Below are 22,508 nucleotides of genomic sequence, written 5' to 3' on the forward strand. Positions count from 1 at the left end.
CACATAGGGGATCTGATTCTGGGACATAACATTAGGAAAGATGTATTTCAATATTTAAAGTAAAGAAATATAACTATGTGTAAAATGAATTCGTGAGGAACTTCTCAGTCCTCAAAAATTCTAGAGAATAAGATTTAATGTAAATAAAAAATTTTTAGAAAGGAGAGGAGCTTTACAAATCTGTTCAAATTTTATTTTCTTTGCCTAATACCTAATTCCTTCCTCCACCAAAAATATCCCTTAACTCCCAGTGTTCACCTCACATTCCCTATATTAATATCTTTAAAAATAGTTGTTAATAAAAGCAATGGTATAACTCTGTTGTGTGTAATTTACTTAAAAATTACTAGTGAATTTGAATTTTTTCTTCATTTTCTTTGGTCATTTGTATATATTTTTCAAAAAGTGTTAACAGTTTCCCCTCCTTTTCTATTTTGATGTATTTTATTGATATAATTTTTGTAAATATCATCCCAGTTTATTTAATTTTTATATAATCTGATCCTTTTTCCCTTTGTGGTTCTTTTTATTTATTTTCAGTTTAAAGCATTTTCTTACCTCAAGAATAAATTAATATTTGCATAATTTTGGCTATTAAGTGACTACAATTTTATATTTAATTAAATATATGAAAAATTTAACTTTTTTGAAAAATATAATTTTTTAAACAAATAGTTAATTTACTCAAGACTTTTATTAAAAATCTATCTCTTTGCTCAGTTTGGAATGCTTTCCTTATTATATGTTAATTTTTAAATAAAAAATCTGTATTTACAAATGTCTATTATGACTCTTTTTCTCCCATTCTTCCCTCTTGGTTAATGCAACTACTCTCTGCCCAATTTCTCAAGAAAAAAAATAGAGAAAAGAAAGAAAACTAAACTTTATCTTTGAGCTTTTTCTCCTTTTTTCTATTCTTGACTAAAGTGGTATCTGCCCATCTTCTCCACTTATTACAATCTGTTTTTGTATGACTCCTTGGCATTGTTTTAATCAGACTCATCAGGAATTATTTCTCCCTCCTGCATTATTATTGTACCATCTGGGTTGACTCATGCAAACAATGGTTAGCATATTTAATTTTGGGGTGTCTGGTCACTTGTAAGAGATTAAAAACATCCAATAAAATGTATCAAATGAATAGTTATTTTGCTTAGCATCAATTTTAGTTCTCACTGGAGAAGCTGGGAAAATATTCTCATAGTCACAAATTTACAGAAAAGTATAAAGTCTGGTAAATTTTTTCCCCCCTGAACTGTTGGAGAGTAAGTTACCAACCTTATTCCCTAACATCTCCAAACATTTGTGTGTATTTCTTACAAACAAGAAATATTCCCTACATAACCATCAAAATCAGGATATTTACAGTGATGCATTATTAGCACCATCTAATACTCTGCCTCCTTTCAAGTTTACTTAATTGCCCTAATAATGTCCTCTGTAGCAAAAAGATCCAGTTCAGAATCACGCAGTGAATGAATTTTCATGTCTCTTTAATCTTGAATAGTTCCAGCCTCTCTTTGATTTTCATGACCTTGTCACATTTGAAGACTATAAGGCCAGTTAAGTTGCAGATATCCCTTAATTTTGGTTTCCTCATGATTAATTTCAAGTTATACATTTTGGGCAGACATAATTTAGAAGTTCTGTTTTTCTCATTATATTCTATCAAGTGGTACATATTTCCTTGTATCTCTTTACTTTTAGTATTCACTTTGATCACTTGACTAAAGTGGTATCTGCCTATCTTCTCCACTATAAAGTTGTCTTTCTTCATTGTAATTAATAGGTGCTCTGTTGGGAGTTACTTTGAAACTATATTACTATAGTTTCAGTTTATATGTATGAATGTATAGGTATTCATTAAATAGGTTTAAATTATTCACTTTATAATTATTATTTACTGTGATTCTCCAGTATGACTAGTGGAAACCTCTTCAAGTTGGTTTCTATGTCCTTGAGGCATGTTCTTTATTTTTTGACACAAAGTTCATTTTCTAATTTCCCTGCCCCAAGTGTACAATGAGGCATTTCTCCATGGATCTCAGATTCTTCAGAAGAAATTGGTATTTAGAAAGAAAGGTCTGGGCCGTAGGTGTACTAATTGCTTTTGGGGTATTGCTATTTCCAGGACCTCCCAGTGAAAAGAGATAGGGAATATATGTTTTATATACAAGGTGTCCCAAAAAATGTGTACATACTTTAACTGCTGGTAGCTCAATTTTGAAAATAAAATGTACTTTAATAAACACTGCCTTTAAAATTATTCAAAGTGTGTATATACAGTTTTGGGGACATCCTACATTTACATTTATAATGATTTTATATCCATAGCCATAACTATGCCTGTGTTCATTGAAAAGGATACCTGTAGTTCCAACATAGGGTTCATTCAAGTTTTCTCCCTTTCCGTATTCGTACCTTTGACAATGAGCAACCTGGTTCCCATATCCTTAATTGATTTACTTGTTTGAAACATCCCCTATGTGCAACTCATTTGTCATCTTTGTCTCCATTGTTCTCCTGATTGGATGCTCTCTTCTCCTAGCTTGGGCTCCAACAACTATGCCAGGCTGTTCTTTTACAAGGGTGTCCCATCGTGCTGCTGATGCCAGTAGCTTTCTGTAGATATGTCCTTACCATTCTTCTATGGCTTTGACTCCCTACACCAGGCACTCACCCCATGGTGACACCCTTCTCAGCCCACTCAGCCAGGCTGCTCTTCTATGTGGATGCCCTTCAATGTGGATGCCCTTCAATGTGGATGCCCTCCTGTCTGCAGTCAGGCTCTAAACCACTGAATAACACATCTCTCCTTTGCAGATACCTTCCTCACACTGCTTGGGCTCTGACACCCTGCACTGGGTCACTAGGGCTTCATCCCACTCCTGGTACAAATAACACTTTTGTGTCCTACCTAAGGGCTTTAGAACTAAGTTGTTTAAGAAGGGGCCCGGCCGGGCATGGATCAGCGGTTGAGCATCAACCTAGGATCAAGGAGATCGGGGTTCGATTCCCAGTCAGGGCACATGCCCGGGTTGCAGGCTCCATCAATGACTCATCATTGATGTTTCTCTCTCTCTCTCTCTTTCCTTCTCCTTTTCTCTCTCTGAAATCAATAAAGATATATTTTTAAAAAAGAAGGGAAGGAAACTTTTGTTGTTGTTGTTGTTGTGGGTTTGCTGCCAGAACACAGGTGTCATGAAAACCGCTGCTAAATCTAAGCCAAAATGGGAAAGAAAAAGACTCATATCAACATCACTGTCATTGGACACATAAGTCCTGGAAGACTACTACTGTGAGCATGGCATCAACATTGATATCTCCATTGATAACTCAAGACAAGCAAGAATTATGTGACTATTGTTGATGTCCTAGGACAGAGACTTTATTTAAAATATGATTATAGGCATGTCCCAGGCTGACTGTGGTGTCCTGATAGTTGCTACTGGTATTGATGAATTTGAAGCAAGATTCTCCAAGAATGGGCAGACTCATGAGCATGCACTTCTGGCTTACACACTGGGTGTGAAACAACTAATTGTTGGTGCTAGAAAAATGGATTCCACTGAGACACCATACATTCAGAAGAGATACAAGGAAATCATTAAAGAAGTCAGCACTTGAGTTAAGAAAATTGGCTACAACCCTGGCACAGTAGCATTTGTGCCAATTTCTGGTTGGACTGGTGACAACATGCTGGAGCCAAGTGCTAACGTGCCTTGGTTTAGGGGATGGAAAGTCACCTGTAAAGATGGCAACACCAGGGGAACCACACTACTGGAAGCTCTGCATTCCATCCTGCCACCAACTCATCCAACTGACAAGCCCCTGGGTCTGCCCCTCCAGGATGTTGACAAAATTGGTGGTATTGGTACTGTCCCTGTGGGCCTAGTGGAGATTGGTGTCCTGAAATGTGGCATGGTGGTCAACCTTTGCTCCAGTCAATGTTAAAACTGAAGTAACGTCTGTTGAAATGCACCATAAAGCTTTGAATGAAGTTCTTCCTGGGGACAATGTGATCTTCAATGTCAAGCATGTGCCTATCAAAGATGTTCATCTTGGCAAAAATTACCCACCAGTGGGAGCAGCTGGCTGCACAATTCAGGTGATTATCCTGAACCATTCAGGCCAAATCAGTGCTGGCTATGCACCTGTGCTGAACTGTCACACAGCTCACATTACATGCACATTTGCTGAGCTAAAGAAGATGATCATTACTGTGGGAATAAGCTGGAAAATTGCCCAAAGTTTTTTTTAATCTTTTGATGCTGCCATCATAGATATGGTTCCTGGCAAGCCCATGTGTATTGAGAGCTTCTCTGACTATCCTCCTCTGGGCCATTTTGCTGTTGGTGACATGAAACAGTTTCTGTTGCTATCATCAAAGCAGTGGACAAAAAGGCAGCTGGAGCTGGCACATCACCACATCTGCTCAGAAAGCTCAGGAGGATAAATTAATATTATCCCTAATACCTGCCACCCACTATTAATCAGTGATGGAAGAACGGTCTCAGAACTGTTTGTCTTTTGTTTGTTTTTAATATATCTTTATTGATTTCAGAGAGAAAAAAGAAGAGGGAGAGAGAGACAAACAGAAACATCAATGATGAGAGAGTCATTGGGGATTGAGCCTGCAACCTGGGCATGTGCCCTGACTGGGAATTGAACCTTGATCTCCTGGATCCTAGATCAATGCTCAACCACTGAGCCATGCCAAGCTGGGCAGAATTGTTTGTCCTAATTGGCAATTTATGTATAATTAAAAAACTGGTTAATGATTATAATGCATCCTAAAACCTTCATAAGGAAAGAAGGATGTTTTGTGGACCATTTATTTATTTGTTTGTTTGTTTTGGTGTTTATTTTAAGTTATTAGTTTTTCAGGGATATTTTTTCCATTTATTTTCAGAGAGAGTGGAAAGGAGAGGGAGAGAAGAACATTGATGTGAGAGAGACACACTGATTGGTTGCCTCCCACACACGTGCCTACCGGGGCTGGAGATGGAGCCAGTAACCATGGTACAAACCCTTGGCTGGAATTAAACCCAGGACCCTTCAGTCCATGGGTTGGATGCTCTAACCACTGAACCAAACCAGCTAAGGCTAGGACTTTTTAATGAAAACAACTTGACCAATAATCTGCCAATGAATTCTGAGACCCATTAAAACAAAGTTTAATGAGAAACCTGTGTGTTCTTTGGTCAACACTGTAACTTACCTACTTAGGTGAACATCTTAAGTAAGAGTTGCCCATAACCTATTTCTGGTGTCAATATGCTGACGCTTTGGAATTTGGTAATTCTAAGTTAATGTTTTTTTCTGGGGAGACGTTTTGGTTTTTTCCCCCCACCTTGTCTTAAGGGGAGGAATCATCAGTTTATAGAGTAAAAAGCTATGAGGTGGGGGTTTTGTTGGTGCAATATTAAATACTTTTGGACAGCTCTGGCCAGTATGGCTTAGTTGGTTGCAGTGTCATCCTGTACACCAATAGGTTGTAGGTTTGATTCCTGGTATAGGGCATATACCCAGGCTGCAAGTCCCACCCTCAGTCATGCTGGAGGCAATTAATTGGTCTCTCTCTCTCTCTCCTCTCTCTTTTTCTCTCTCTCTCCCCCTTCCACTCTCTAAGATCAATAAAAATAAAAATAAATAAGTAAATAAAAAAATAAATAAATAGGTTAGGACAGATTAGGAAAGAGTAAATTTGTTTATTTGTAAGTTAGTTCATAAAGGCCAAATTCTGTTATATTAAAAGTCCATGTGTTACATATAAAATTTTGTGAAGTTACATCAACATTGAGTAAATTTATTGGTATGTCAAATTTTAGTTTTCCAGTTTTACTGGAATGTGAGTTCTCACATTTACAAATACTGAAGTAGTTTAAAGAACATAAAATGAAGCTTAAGTAGTATTGAGCACTATCTTGCTACAGTTAATTGTATCCAGATTCTAGGAAAAATAAATGATACTGGAAAAAAAGAAGGGAAGGGGAAAAAATGAAGGAAGGGAATAAAATGGGGAAGGAGAAAAATAAGAGCTACTGTTGTTAAGTACAAAGTCTCTTAAACACACATCACAAAAAAATATTCTAACTGCTTTTGGTTTAGGAAGCATGAAAATTTTTATCAGTTATGTCTTCTCCAGAACTGTTGAATTAAATGTCACCTTGACATCTGTGTATATTTTGCTATGTTCCAACTGCTACAACTAAAATGACTATTCTAAGCTCTTTATACAGTGGACATTTATTCTTTTCCTCACGAAAATCTATTCTATATTTTTTTCTTCTTAAGAACCCTAATTTCCCAGTCACTAGGTTTGGATTGGACTGACTCCACACCAAGTTCCCCAGGTAGGCATTGATCCTCTTAAGCCAATCAACTCACCTCAACTTCCAGCCTACTGTAATTAGTTCAGAAATGGGCCTGGATGAAAGTCTTAGCGGATCAGCATATACCATTCAGTTGGCCACAGTGATTGATTCAAAGTTAGGCAGTTTGTCATGCTGGTCCAGAGTGCCTTCTGGGAAATGCTAGGATGTACAAATTCTATCTTCTCTTCTGGGTTGGTGATTTAAGGATGTAGGGCTTGAGATTACCTTGAGAAGAGAGCCTGAAGCTGTCTGTGAATCACTGTGTGGAGCCAGAGGTTGAAAGAAGTCCATAAAAATCATAGTCAAAGGGAGGAATTTTGCTGCACTCTATCAGAAAATCTTCACTGTCAAGAGGCAATTCAGATTGTTTTAGTTATCCTCCCAGTATATCTGACAAGTGCTCATAGCTTCTCCTTCTCAGAGTGGTTAATTGCTTATTCCAAAGATCTTCTGCTGCTGGCCATTTATAGCTAGTCGTCCCATCCACGTACCGTAATCTATTCTCTTCTTAAAAACAAATAATGAACAAAAAATTGTTCTTGACAATACTTTAAACCCTTCCTCATTTACTCTCAGTTGTATTTGTTTCACCCTGGTTTCTAGGTTTCTGGTCTTACCAAGTTCATGTTAATTGAGACTTCTGGATTGTTCTCTCTGGCACTCCTCCAGTCCCTCATTTTGGTTTACTGGACTTTGGCTTCCCAAGTGGATCTCTACACTATTTTTTTTTATATTCTTGTTGGCCCAAATTCCTTATCCATTATATCTGCTGAAAAAGTCTCTACTTTAGTTCCCACCTGGCAGAATCTCACTATCTGAGCACCCTCTACTCCTTTTTGAATATTGTGAGATTCAGTCAGGTGAACAAATGATGAAATTCTCATTCTGCGTCAGGTACTTTATTAAAGATCTTTATAACATTTTCCCTTGACCTAAATAAGTTATAAATAATATATTCATAATTAATGCAATTAAAATACTTATTTTAAGATCAGCATATATATTAGCACTGCTGGCATGCCTTTATTCTAAAGAACCTGTGTTCTTCTTATAGCACACAGTTGAACTCAAACTAGAATATGGGTGATTTTATTTTCATTCCTTGCATTCAAAAACTATCAGGGCCAAATACTTTCTTGGCTTATGACAAGGTCAGTGGAGAATTCTCAAAACAAAGAATTGGACAAAAATGGACAAAAAGGTCTACTTTTGATGGTTAACGTCTTAACTCCTAAAATGAAGTACATTTTAAACAGTAATATCTTAATTAGTATTTTTGGATAGTTCCAAATATTCTAAGGTTGTTTCTTAGAAGTCCTTAGAACACTGCATAAATGGGCTATATTGTCTTGGTTTTGTTATAAAATTGTTTTACTTTGTTGCACTGTGGCAGGATACTTCCACTCTATCAGGATGTATTAAAATAAACAAGTTTAGGTAAGCACTATTATATTCACTAAAACTGTGATGTGATGGAAAGTGTTCATTATATCACTTAGAGAAAGCTGGTCATAGACAAAGGGGGTAAATTTCAATTAAGACAAATTTGCATCCCAAATTTAATAGTTATTGTAGTACTCTATACTTATTTTGTATCAATCTTCACTCTCTACTCTCATTTATAAGATTCAAGGTTCTGACTTCTTATTTTACATTTCTGTTTATTTCACTAATGTATTCTTATAAGCTGTGTGGCAAAATTTGACCATAAAGATTATAAACAAATGACCTTAACATAATCACTGACAATTTCCATCAATTTTTCTTTAATGAATCTAATAATATATAAGATTTCCAATAAGTCCTTTCTTACTACTTTTTTTTTAGGCTATAAAGTCTCTAAATCTAAATATTAGCTTGTTAAGAAGTTTGGAAAGTAGAAAAATAAGCTATTGCCTATGGATGAAATTCAGGAAAAGTCACATTGATCTCCTTTGTCTCTAACAGTATGTTTTTACCAAATTTGTGAAGTTCACATATTATAAATTTTCAAGGGTGACTATCAGAACTCCTTCTGGTAACAGTAATCCCAACTTAAGAAAACACAAAACAGCAAGATAGATATAATGGGAAAACTCCAAAGAAGTGACAAGGGAACAAGTGGGTCATTCAATTTTAACTGCCTCCCCACCCCTGCAAAGCTTCACATTTCAAAACTCTGCTTCCTAAGAAAGCCTGTGATTTTAAAATACAAGACCCTTAAGAAAAAGAAAAAAAAAATAAGAGAGATAGCTTCATCAATTAAATAATAAATTATCAGATGGCACAGATTGCCATTTTAAACCATTTCAGCAGAAATATAACAGTATTGAAATGTGTGATCACAACTGACCTAATGGTGAGGCTTATTTTATAATTTATCCCTGGGTAATGGAGGCCACCTGTCAAATCTGGTAAGAGTGTGAGAAGGACTCCTGCTTTAATAGATAAAAGAAAGCTCTTCAAGGAATTTAAAGTGAAATAAATATTACCTAGGTGATTTGAATATCTGATGGTCAAACTTAAACCTTTTGCCAAGCCTTGTTTTAACTGACTTTGAATATCAAGGGCATTAATTTTGCATTTTTTCCTGTCAAGTAATAGATTAAAATATGAACTTTTAATATTGGGAACTCTATGATTGAAACTTTAAGGTGAATTTTAAATATATAGCTAAAATAAAACGTTGTGACAGGTATTTTTGTCACAACAATCCTATTGTGACAGGTATTTTTTTCCTTTTTCTTAAATTTATTGGGGTAACATTGGTTAATAAAATTATATAGGTTTCAGGTGTAAAATTCTATAATACGTCATCTGTATATTATATTGTGTGTTTACCACCCAAGTTAAGTCTCCTTCCATCACCATTTATTCCACCTTTACTCTTGTCTACCTCTTCCCACCTCCTTTTCTCTCTGGTAATCACCATACTGCTGTCTGTGTCTATGGGGTTCTTTCTTTCTTCTTTCTTCTTTTTCTTTCTTTCTTTCTTTCTTTCTTTCTTTCTTTCTTTCTTTCTTTCTTTCTTTCTTTCTTTCTTTCTTTCTTTCTTTCTTTTTCTTCTTCTTCTTTCTTTCTTTCTCTTTCTTTCTTTCTTTCTTTCTTTCTTTCTTTCTTTCTTTCTTTCTTTCTTTCTTTCTTTCTTTCTTTCTTCTTCTTCTTTCTTTCTTTCTCTTTCTTTCTTTCTTTCTTTCTTTCTTTCTTTCTTTCTTTCTTTCTTTCTTTCTTTCTTTCTTTCTTTCTTTCTTTCTTTTCTTTCTTTCCTCTCTTTCTTTCTTTTCTTTCTTTCTTTCTTTCTTTCTTTCTTTCTTTCTTTCTTTCTTTCTTTCTTTCTTTCTTTCTTTCTTTCTTTCTTTCTTTCTTTCTTTCTCTCTCTCTCTCTCTCTCTCTCTCTCTCTCTCTCTCTCTCTCTCTCTCTCTCTCTCTCTCTCTTTCTTTCTTTCTTTCTTTCTTTCTTTCTTTCTTTCTTTTTCTTCTTTCTTTCTCTTTCCTTTCTTTCTAATCCCTTCACCTTTTTCATCCAGCCTGGAAACGCCCCATCCCGTCTCACAGCTGTCAGTCTGTTCTCTATCTTTCAATCTGTTTTCATTTTGTTTGTTAGTTTACGTGGTGCATTAGATTCATATGAGTGAAATCATATGATACTTGTCTTATTTCACTTAGCATAATATTCTCAAAGGTAAGATTTCCTTCTTTTTTACAGCCAAGTAATATTCCATTGCATAAATGTCCCACAGCTTTTTCATCCACTCATCTACTGATGGACACTTGGGCTGCTTCCAAATCTTGGCTCTTGTAAACAATGCTGCAATGAACATAGGGGTGCATATATTTTTTTGAATTAATGTTTTGAATTTCTTTGGCTAAATTCCCAGAACTGGAATCACTGGGTCATAAGGCAGTTCCATTATTGATTTTTTTGAGGTAACTCCATACTGCTTTGCACAGTAGCTACACCAGTCTGCATTCCCACCAACAGTACACAAAGGTTTCCTTTTCTCCACATTCTTGTGAACACTGTTTGTTGATTTATTGATGATAGCTATCTGAATTTCAAAATGTTGTATTTTTCTGACAGTGCTCTAATTTTCTGTTCCTGTGTGTTTCTCTCTGTGCCTCTGTCTTTATCTGTCTATCTAGTTTTTCAACAGCAGGATGCTAACCAATGAATTTTAAATTAGTGTACTTGGTCTGTGACCTAAGAAACCATGCTAGGATTATTTTAAGAAATAGTGGTTCTTATAATAATTTACAAGAACTTTTTTTACTGTGAATATTTTATTAATCCTAGACAATTTATAACCTTCGTCTGTTCACAGAGTAAAAGTGTGTCTATTGAGTTTGCAAACTTTTATTTCGTGCTTACATTTTAGACAAAATCTTATTGTTCAACAAGTAGTGAAAAATACACTTATTGGCTAAAAATCTCCTCAGTCCTACCTGAAAATTGAGCAAAGGGTTAAATTTAATTGCAACCACTTCCCAACAGCAATCATGTGTATTCAGTTGGGAGAAGAAGGACATTTTTAACAATTTATTATTGACTTGTACTATATAGTTCCTACTTACAATTAAATTGCATCAGCATTTTACTGTGTGGTATGTCAGAGTAGAAACGGGATATAATTTCCTCAATAGAAGAGAATACTTGTAAACCAAATGTCCAATGCTGTAATAAAATGTTTGAAGATTACATAATTTTTGCACGAAATAATTTTTGGGGTAAAATTTGCATAAAATTAGCTACCTGTGAAAATAAATATTTCTATAATGTGTTACAGATATTTAGGAAAATTGTTCCTCAGAATAATTTTACTCATAAGATTAAGTGGTCCACAATCTACTTGAATCATGTAAATATAAAATCAAAACCATATTTGGAAGAAGACATGGGGTATATGATTATGTGTGATTATTATTTTCATTATATTTTTCTGTATTTTTCAAATATTTCAACAGTAAGTACATATTTTTGTTGTGTGAAAAAAATTAAATAACTTTAAGTATTAATAAATAATTACAATAAGAAAAGTTCCTGATATACAAATTCTCAGAAATAGCCTAAGGTCTCTGATTCCCAAAAAGTTCTGGAAATTTTCCTTCTCTCCTTTTCCCCCTTGCTTCTGTCAAGTGATTATTGCAGAGGATTAGCATTCCTGTCCAGTATTTTCACTGTTTATTAAGCATAAATCTGGTTCATCATGGCACCCTCAAGGGTAAAACCAGTAAAAGTGAAAGAGAAGAAGGAAAATCTTGAACAGTAGCTTTCCCCTTCCCATTCTGTGGTTGTGCTCCCTGGCTCCCTTCACAAAACCATCCTGGTCCAGTTGTGGTCCTTGACTCTGAAGCAGTTTTTAAGACTTATATAACCTAAGGGGACCACATCTAGTTTTCCTTAGTTCTAGAATGCTTTTCCTTTGGAAACAAACAAACACTCCCATTATTAGTATGTTTTGTGCTTTTGCTCTTCAATATAAAGTTTTAGAAAAAGTTTAAAAAGCTTCAAAAATCAGAAAGCAGGAGGGGTATTAGGAGAGTCATTTTACATCCTGTAATTTCCCCATTTGCTCTTTGTAGTAAGTCCTCTAAGAAACCTTAAGTGACAGTATATTACACTGTGTTCAGGGAAAGTAACATAAAGGAGAAATATGAAACAGTAGTTATTTTACACTTAATCAGGGATGTTAGAAACCCTTATCTGAACTAAGAAGACAACATTTGAAAAGAAAAAATCAAAGGCAACAAGCAATGCCTTGTAATTACCTATTCTACACGAGGTACTCTGTAGGTGTGGTAGGTAGAGCAGAGTTTGTTGTTAACCTTTTCTTCTTATTTTGGGTAAAAAAGTTCAATTCTGAGAGAATAAATAGGAAGCCTAATGTGGGCCACATATCAGGCTGAATTCTCTAATCAAGAGTTAGGATTAGCAAAGCCTTTGGATGGCACTCTATGTGATTCTTATTTTTGTGTTACTTCTCAATCTGCTCCATGTTGGAGATAGAAGTAGGAGAGATTCAAGTCCCATTAGCAGATAAGATAGACTTTTTTCCTACTGTGGAGGAGCTTAAATTTTACTTGTAGTGAAGAAAAGAGTTATCAATTATTTGTACAAGCAAATCTTTATTCATAATTATGATGAATGCTGCAAAGATGCTATGGGAGCATCTACCAAGAGGATCTGCCTGACTTTGGGAGGTCAGGGAAGATTATCTTGAGAAAAGGAGCTTTGCAATGAACTTGCGAGGATGAGTTGGAGACACTGAAGTAAAGGGAGAGAGGGGAGTGAGCATGTTAAACATTAGGAAGGACAGGGCAAAAGGAACATGTCACTATCATTGATTAGAGAAATCCACCTGGTTTATGTGAAAGTAAATAACACTGAGATAAGCAGGGGCTTTCTTCTTCATCCACAGAGCAATGAGTAGCCTTTAAATGATTTTAAGCCAGTATCATTTTGTTTTTTAAACTAATCAGTAAGTCTTCAGTGAGGAGAATTTTTCAAAAAGGGTTCAAGACTAGATGTGAAGAAAGCTTCTAGGAGATTATGAAATAGCCAAGGGGCCCATGACTCTCATCCCTCACCATCTAGTTAGAGGTCTAGAAACCCAGAGCTCCAGAAGTCCTTAGCCCGCTGTCTAGTTAGAAGTCAAGTATACATCCTCATACCAGTTGTATTGTGGAGATATGATATGCCTTTAGTATATCTGGTAGGAAATATGGCCTCATATTTCTTTTTTTTTTTTAAATAGGTCTTATTGATTTCAGAGAGAGAAGAAAGGAGAGGGAGAGAGAGAGATAGAAACATCAATGATGAGAGAGTCATTGATCAAGCCCGCAACCCGGGCATGTGCCCTGACCAGGAATCGAACCCAGATAGCCGGGATCCTAGGTCGACACTCAACCACTGAGCCACGCCCGGCTGGGCTGGCCTCATATTTCCAACAGAAGTAATGCCAACTAGTTCACCTCATTATGTCAGTGTTTTCATATGCTCCTAATTCACAATGGCTAGAATGAACTTTTCAAGGCTAGTTGGAGAAACCAATCACCCTTTTCACCTTTCTCTTGAATCTGTTTTCTACTTACTCCCCAGGATGAACATATTCCTCTTCTAAGTAGGAGATGCCAATATCTGGCATTTTTTTATTTCTCACTTTGGCCTTTCATCTTTAGTCCAGACAAATATTTTCAACTGACTCTTTAATACTTTTTCTTCCTGGATGTTTTGAAGGTATCTCAAACTCAATTTTTCTAATACTGTATTTGTTTTTTCAATTCACTTTGAATTCCATATCTTATTAGTAGCTAGAAATCCCAAAGTAATGTCACCCTCTATCACTCATTTAAATATTAACCACGTCATCTTAAAAATACCTCAAATGTGGTTCCTGCAAAAACAATAATAACAATACCTTAGCAATAATACAAAAACAATAATTATTAGGAGCTTAATAAGTGCCTAGCATCTGTGCTGAAAATAAGTTCAGTTATTATCCCCATTTTACTCACAAAAAAACAGAGAGTCAAAGAGGTTACATAATTGTCACAGAGATTATAAATTGCAGTATCTATTCTGCAGTTTTCTCTTTTGGAAATAGAATCCTCAATTATCAGGTGGTTTTTGTGGTGATCCAAAACAAAGATTTTATTTCCTTTCAGGCTTTTAACCAGGTAGGCCTTGTAACTAGAATCTGAACATTGGCTGTGCTATTAAAAAGAAGAAAGTATCTATCTTCCCCTTTCATTCCTTTCCTTTCCTTTTGGCTGGAATGAATCATCTTGGATCACACAAAGGAGAGCAACATTTTAGAGAAGGCAGAGTAACATGAAAAGTAGTGTGAACCATGAAGACCTCATAGAACAAATCCATTCTGACAGATTATTTCCAGTGATGGCCAAGTAATTCTTCCCATTCTGCAAGTCCTTTTGCAATAAAACTTTGCCATCTCTATCTTCAAGAGGAATTTTACCTCCCTTTATGACTTGCTTTAACTGGTAGAATGCAGCAGAAAGGACACTGTGACTTTCAGACCTAGACCTTAAGAAGCCTTGTAGCCTCTGTTTTCAGCCTCTTGGAACCAATATCTATGTCAAAAAGCTTATGCTAGACTACCAAATATTAAGAGACCATACAAAGAGAGAGAGGTCACATGCAGGAGAATCAAGTGGTTGCAGTTGCAGTCAGCACAAAGCCACTAGACCTGTGACTTAGGACATTTTGGATGTTGGAGACCCACTGGAGTCAGTCCAGCTGACATGATGTGAAGCAGAGATGAGCCTTCCTCACTAAGCGCTGCCCAAATTCCTGACCCTCGAGTAAACAGTTTATTTTTAAGCTCCAAAGTTTTGAGGCAATTTTTTCAGGAAGCAACATGACTATAAAAACCTCTACATAGGCTGGACTGTTATGAAAAGAAACTTCTATGTAGTAATCGGTCACTGTCATTTTGTATCTCTGGTACATGAGTGGAGCCTATATTCTAGCTACTATAGCAACAACCAAGTTCTCACAGAAAAGTGTCTGAAAGAAGATTTGAAGCAAGGCAAGCTAGCTCCAGAACCCAAGCTCTAAACCACACAATTATACATCATGGAAGGGAAAAAGAGATAAGAAAGTAAGAGACACATTTATTCATGGAAAATATTTTGTTCCAAACAAATAATGAAATATCCTTTATCAGAAGATAAAGATTGTTTTGATGTTTATTAATCATATTATATAAACTGACATAAACCTCTTATCTGACTGATGGGGAGACTTATGCTCTATTTTCTTCAAACCTTTATCAATATTTTTCTACAAAAATGATATCATTCCAAGAAGTTGAAGGTACCCACTAAAGCAGCAATTTACTTTTTTCATCCATGGCACACATAAACTAATTACTAGAATTCTGTGGCACATCAAAAAATACATTATCTTTTTGGCTAATATGATAAAAAAAGGTATAATTTGATTAATTCACACTGGATGGCTATCACTGTGTTTGTTGTCATTTTTTTATTTGACAATCTAAGGGAAAAGAGGTCAATGCCCCTGACTAAATAGTCAGGTATTGCATCTTTAAAATTTTTTGTGGCACATAGGTTGAAAATTATTGCACTAAAGCTTAAAATATAGCTTTTCTGCATTTCTACTTTATAACTGCCTTACATGTTCTTCTACCTGCCTGAAATGTCCTCCTTTTCCACATTTCCTTTTTCATATTTTCATTCAACTACTTCCTCCTATGTGGAAACTCTCCTAAGCAACCCAATTCCAGTGAACTTCTATAGCACTTACCAGTTCCATGAATTTGACAGGTCAGATACATAGTTTTGTATTATTAATGTTTTACATATTGTTCATTACAAAGCTTTTTATGAGCTACTCACTGCCTGATGAATATCCTCAGGTGCTAGAGGAAATTACAAATAAGGATAAAGCACAATCCTCCAACCAAGAAGTTACAATGTGGTAAGAGAGATAAAAAAGTACACAAATGATTATAAGTCAAAGTAATAAACAATAATATTTTTTGCCTAGGTGTTGCCAAGAACGACCACTGGAATCCCTTAATTTTACTTGATAGAAGCACTATGTACGCCTTTTCCCTTCTTATTAAATTATAAGCTTCTTCAAAGCACAAACCTTATCGCATGTTTTGGTTCCTTCACAGACTCTTAAGTTGACCATTTTGCCCATTGTGAATATCAAACAAATGTTAATGTACTTTCTTGATTCACTTTAGAAATACAAACAATGAACACTTAGAAAATCGTCATTGCATTAAATCTCACATATTACAACAAACTCCAGGAGACTATATTAATATTTTTATTATTTTATTTTTATTTTAATCAGAACTATGTGTAACATATTACACTTGAATAAATAAGCTATCACCTTAAATTTATAAATTGTTTGTACTGAAAATATTAACACTGTTTTTGTTATCAAAATTTACCTTGCATACAAAAGTACTATAGGCTATGTATAACTATTTTTTCTGGACTATTCTGTTAAAGATTGTGAAATGTCAAATGAAAATAAAGTTATATCACTGACCTAGGTGTTGCCAAATCTAAAATGTGTCTCAAAAACAAATGAGTGTATACTTTGATTAGCATGTAACAGCACTGTGAATTCAACAACTTATAATTTTCTAAAACAAACAAAACAAACAAAAACAGAAAGAAGAAAAGAAAACTGGAAACAGCACTAGGTTGCCAACTTTATGTTTTTCTGAGGAAGTGAGGTGAAATTTGAGAGAATTCCCTTTGGAGTTGTTTGTTTGTTGTCAAAAGCCACTCTGTCATGGTTGGCATTTTTCCACAGGTTGTGCTGGGGTTTATTTTTCCACTTCTAAAAGTGTATGTCTTTAACAACAAATATAATTTATCTGGATATATTTCTTTTACTTCTTAAAATAATTCTTATTTATTTTTATAATTTTTAAGGTAGTAAATGTTACAATATTATCCCTGTCTGTATTATCTACCTTAAATTAGAAGTACTAAGTGAATAAGAATATGTATATTTAACACTCTTTTGTTTTGCATCATAAACAACTGATAACACTTTATAAGAACAACTCTAGAATAGAAAATTTCAAGCTTGTATTTCAGATTGACTATAAAATAACCTATAATTCTTCTCAATAAATGTAAGACAGTTAATTCACAGTAAATAATTTCATTAAAATCAAAACTATCTCCAAATATTTAATTTCTTTGGCTTAAAAATCTGTTATATTTAAGATAAAATTACCTTTGTTCATAAGTACCAACAAATATGTACTTTAATTAGGCATAAAGCAAAGAAAATGAAATTAATGAATGCAAAGGAACTTAGAAATATTTAAAAGAACCAAATAAAGTATTGTTATTTATAAAACAGATATATTTTGTATTATAGGAAAACAGTCTAACAAAAACCCAAACTTCTTATTAACTATTTCAAACACAAAGGAACTCTAAGAGTTACTGAATTTGGAACTCCTGTGCTACTATCTTGATTTTGTTATCAGTCCAGTTAGAATTTCCAGGTTTTTTTGCTTTATATGTTATGGTAAATTGCTAAGGCCTGACAACAAGCTGCACTTTGCCAGGCTCAGACACCAAGTTGATAGGCTAATGATTCATAATGAAGCCACCAAACATCGATTACATAAATGAAACTAAGAACAGGGCCAACACAGGTACACTCTACTACTTTGTTCATCTCTGTTGGCCAAAAGCCAACAGCATGACAAGTGAATGCCCCTAAAGCCATTGGGGCACAGCTCCTTCACTCCAGGGAAAGATTGGACATTGCATACCTGTGTGATCTCTATCTGTCTAAGGACACCTTAATGAACCCTACAAGTACACCTAATGAGAATACATCTGAAGGGTCAATAAATTCACATACTAGGAAAGGTACAAGGTAATAAAAAAAAAAGTTAACAGTAGAAAAAAACCATCTGACTGACAAAACGTAATCAAATTTATAAAGCACAAAGCAAGCAGCAACAGAAAAGACAATTTCATCTCTTCCAATATTTTTAATTTTGAACATGTACAACTCGATATCATTAAAAAAATTAGTGTAATTGGGTTTAATCAGAGCATTAAACACTTTTATTTACTCTCATAATGTATTTTTATGTGTAAGAAACTAACAATTTCAAGCCAAAATGTTTTCCATTGGGACACACTTTTGCATTTTTAATATAAATGTGCAGAGAGAATATGATTTTTGGACAAACATAAAGACAATTAATAAGTGGTGTATACATACAGAATAGAAGCAATTAATTGTAATAAAATTAATATATAATAAATACAATAAAATTTAATACATTGTACAATGCCTTGGAAATCAGCTGATAGGGGTTTAAACAAAAGGATGTAAAATTTCTATATATTAGAATCACCTGAGGAAAAACAATTCGATAAGCTTTTGATATAATATAGTAACTATTAAAATAAGTTATTGGTAATTTTTGGCCATTATAACAGTCATTATAGATAAATACATTACATGAAGCATTTGGCCATTTATTAAACCCTCCATGTATCTTTTTTTAGCAGTGCCCAAACCAAACCAGCTTATTCTGAGCAGAGGGCTAAAAAGAAGAAGGTGCTGGTAGAAACAGTTTCAGCTTTCAGTGCAGCAGAAATATTCAGTCCATAGGCAAATTGAAGTATCTGAGGGGCTTAACAACAACAGATTTCCAGACCTGATAAGCATCAGGTTAGAAGTCTTAGATGGGTGCAGGTTGCTTCACAAGAGTCAAGAATTTAGTTGAAGGGTCAAGAATAGTTGAAGTTTACAAAGTCAATAGAATGGAAATTCTAACTTCAGTAATGATTCTTTGGTTTGGACATAGAAGTGCATATATCTTTGCAAATAAATGTTTTCAAGTTTTTTGGGTAGATATCTAGAAGAAGGATTGCTGGGTTATATTGTAACTCTATTCTTAATTTTTTGAGGAACCATCATACTGTTTTCCATAGTGGCTGTACCAGTTTATATTGCCATCAGCACTGAGTGAAGGACTTCACTAGCTATTAAGGAAATGCAAATCAAAACTACAAGATATCACCTCACAACTGTTGGAATAACGAGTGTTGCAGAGGTTGGGGAGAAAATGATTTCTTTTTCTCTTGTAGCTTTCAGACCTGACTCTTGTTAATGCTTTCCTGACTTCAACCTTATCACTTCTCAGTGACTCAGCTGCTGACCAACATCCTTGATCAGCGCCCCCACCAGGTACCACAACTCCTCTAGGTCCCTGGAACATGGTGGATTGGGTTTCTACTTGTCAGCTGTGCCCTTTCTCAACACAGAACTCCACGTTTATAGCATTTCTAGGTCTCTAGTACAAGGTGATTTTTTAAAAAGAAACTCTTAGTTATCAAACAGCTATACTCAATTAAGTAATTTCATAAATGCCTCTTAAGTGTGCCAGATTAAGTAGCATTTTGATTGCCTGCTTATCAAAGGAAGGACAGGGATGAATGATTTCATATGAGATTATACTGTATAGTGCTTAAGAGTATGAAATGTGGCATGAGACAGTCTGCATTTGAACCTCAGATTTACCACCAACTAATTATGAATCTTGTACAAGTAACTTAACCTCTATGTGCCTCACATAATATCATCATCCACCTAAAAGAACTGTTACGAGAATGTAATTTTAAAAATGCTTATCAAACATTTAATATATTGCCTGGCCATAGTACATGCTATCTATGTGTTAGAGGTTGGTGGTAGATGTGGTGTCATTTACAATCAGGAAACCTGCTTCAGGTAGATTGCGCAAGACTCTTGGCATATGAATAACCCCTCCATCTGGGAAAGGAGCACAATTTGCCTCCCCCCACCATTCTTTGCTCTGGTAGGTTAAATATGGTAACATTTTTGGCTTCCCCTCCCTTTGTGAGATACAATATAGTTCTCCTCCTCTTAAAAATAGACTGGCCTTATTGACTTGCTAGACAAATAGATTATGACAGAAGTAATGTTCTTGCACTTCTGAGGCTAGATCATAGCTTTTTAGTTTCCACTTGTTGTCAAGCTGTGAGGAAGCCCAAGCAAACCACATTAAAAGGAACTAAAGCACTCAGTTGACAGCCCTGGCTGAATTCCAAGCCAGCAGCCAGAACCAACTTGCCAGCCTTGGAGTGAGCTATTTTAAGTGGCTTGATCCTACATGTTCAATTTAGCTGCCCCTACTAAAGCTACCTCAAGTAGAGACTAGCTTTCCAGCTGAACCCTGCCAAAACTGTAATGTGTAAGCAAAATAAATGATTGTTGTTATTTATGCTACTAAGTTTCGGGAAGGTTTGATACATAGCAATAGATAACTGAAACATTTATTAGAGCAATCTTTTAAACCACAACTTCAGAGTTCTGTTTATTGGTACATAATTTATTTTGGCACAGTGCTACCCAGACAACTGTTGATGCTATGTATGTTCCTGTTTACTAGCCATGAGGTTGGACCTGCTGACAAATCTGCTCAGGACTCCTTATGAATACCCTTAGAGACTAAAGTTTTCTTAAAATGGTAGAAGGAATTTTACACCCACTGTTCTGCCCTTCTTCAGGATAAGAGCCATGGTTAGGACTCTGACTTTGATAAGAATGGATTTCAAAACTGGGCCTATATATTATTAAAATTGTGATGCTATTCTTCACAGTGATTATAAACTATCTAAAATTATCTAGCCTGGCCGGGCATGGATCAGCAGTTGAGCATTGACCTAGGATCCAGGCGGTCAGGATTCGATTCCCGGTCAGGGCACATGCCCAGGTTGCGGGCTTGATCCCCAGTTGGGGGCATGCAGGAGGCAGCCGATCAATGACTCTCTCATCATTGATGTTTCTGCCTCTCTCTCCCCCTCTCCTTTCCTCTCTCTGAAATCAATAAAGATATATTTATAAATAAATAAATAATAAATAAAATTATCTATATTCTCAAAATGGCACTCTCAATTAAATAATGAATTTTAAGTATGGAGATATTTGTTTAGTTTTAAAAATAAAGGCATATATTAGTCAATAGTTTTTAAAATAGGTTCACCAGTTTGCATTTTCCATGTTGTACTCAATTTTGTTATCAAAATCTATATGCCATGAAATACTATCCAATGTATATAATTTAGTTCAATTAGAAATTTATACTGATTTTTAAAAAATATCCATGAGGAGATCAAAGAAGGCACTGAAGTAAATGGAAGCTATACTAACTTCCTACCAGGATCAAACTGGAATTACAACTAAATTATTGAACAATCATCGTGAATAACCAAAGAAGAGTAGATGAAGAGTAGATGAAGAGAAGTCTTATAACCAAGAACTTCTAGAAGAGGCTACATAGAAACTGCTCCAAACAAGTTGCCAAGGGCTAGTCATAGGCATTGTCTTATATGGCCTGCACCAGAGTGACTCCCAAGAGGTCCAAAACCAATGCATCCAGAGTCCAGCTTCAGACAACATCAGAGCAAGATCCAATATGCTTCACAAGTGGCATCTCCAAAGGGAGATCTTGGTATATACAAAATCCTGATGAGGCAAATTTTGCTTCATGTGGTCAGCACCTGTACAGCAGCTTGCATGCTGTGGTAGGGGTTGAGCCTCAGATTCAGCCAGCCTGAGGGCAAATCCCACAAACCAATGACCCAATTGCATTCAAGACTCACAACAGAAGGGCCCAAATAACCCACAAAAGGAACATTTTTGTAGCACCTAGCCCAAGATGATCAGGAGAATGCACCACTGGTCCCAACAGGACACTGACCACATAAGGCCACTCCACAGAGACTGAAAGTCATAGCAGATCTATGTAATACATAGAAACAAACACAAAGATGCATCCAAGGACAGCCAAGATGGTAGCCTAGGCAAATGCAATACTTGCCTCCTGCAGAACCACATAAAATTACAACTACAGAACAACCATCATTCAAAACAGCCTGAAATCTGCTGAACAGAGTCTTACAACTGTAGAATTAAAGAATACACTATACTGAGACTACCAGGAAGGGTGGAGGCATGGAACAGGCTGGTCCAAAAATCAAATGTGTCTTTTTTATAATTGGGAGGGATATCTTGGCTGCAGTGGCCCCCTAATGAGGAGCAAGGAGACACAGCCCCCCAGCAGGCACTTAAGCCCAGGGTTCCAGGGCTGGGAAGAGAAGTCCCCTAACTTTGGACTATAAAAACCAGTAGGGATTGTGCCTGAGTGACACCAAAGCTGCTGGAGAGCAAGGCAGTTCCTCTCAAAGGGCCCATGCATGGACTTACTCGGACTTACTCCCTCTGAGCTCCAGCACTGAGACGGCAGCTTGAAAGGATCCAGGGATATATGGGGAGGAACTAAATTGTCTGACATCAGGGAAAGAGCTGGGGGGCAGTTTTCTCCCAGACAAAAGTGTCAACAGAGGTCACTGTTACTTTGCTGATACCTCCCTGCCACAGTGTTCAAAGGCAGTCCCCATATCTGAGTCTCCATCAACTTGGCCCATACTGCTTACCCCACCATGGTGATTCTCTGAGACCCAATTTTTAGCTAAACCAAGCTGTTTGCAGTAGTTTTTCCATATGAATGGCCTGCCTTGCTCTGGCTTCAAACTTTTCTAAATCTCTCAAACAAGCAGCAGCTGGCCTCAGCATGC

At 35.8% G+C, this 22,508-nt stretch overlaps 1 protein-coding gene and 1 pseudogene across 1 annotated transcript in view; one reads left to right on the plus strand and one right to left on the minus strand.

Annotated features, from left to right (window-relative positions):
* FOXP2 (forkhead box P2) overlaps positions 1–22,508 on the minus strand; it is a 643,835-nt gene that overhangs the window by 309,995 nt on the left and 311,332 nt on the right. The gene's annotated exons all lie outside the window — the stretch shown is intronic.
* On the plus strand, positions 3,313–4,493 carry LOC107530690 (elongation factor 1-alpha 1 pseudogene; annotated as a pseudogene).

This window comes from Miniopterus natalensis, chromosome 10 (genome assembly GCF_054644295.1).
Source record: "Miniopterus natalensis isolate mMinNat1 chromosome 10, mMinNat1.hap1, whole genome shotgun sequence".
NCBI lineage: Eukaryota > Metazoa > Chordata > Mammalia > Chiroptera > Miniopteridae > Miniopterus > Miniopterus natalensis.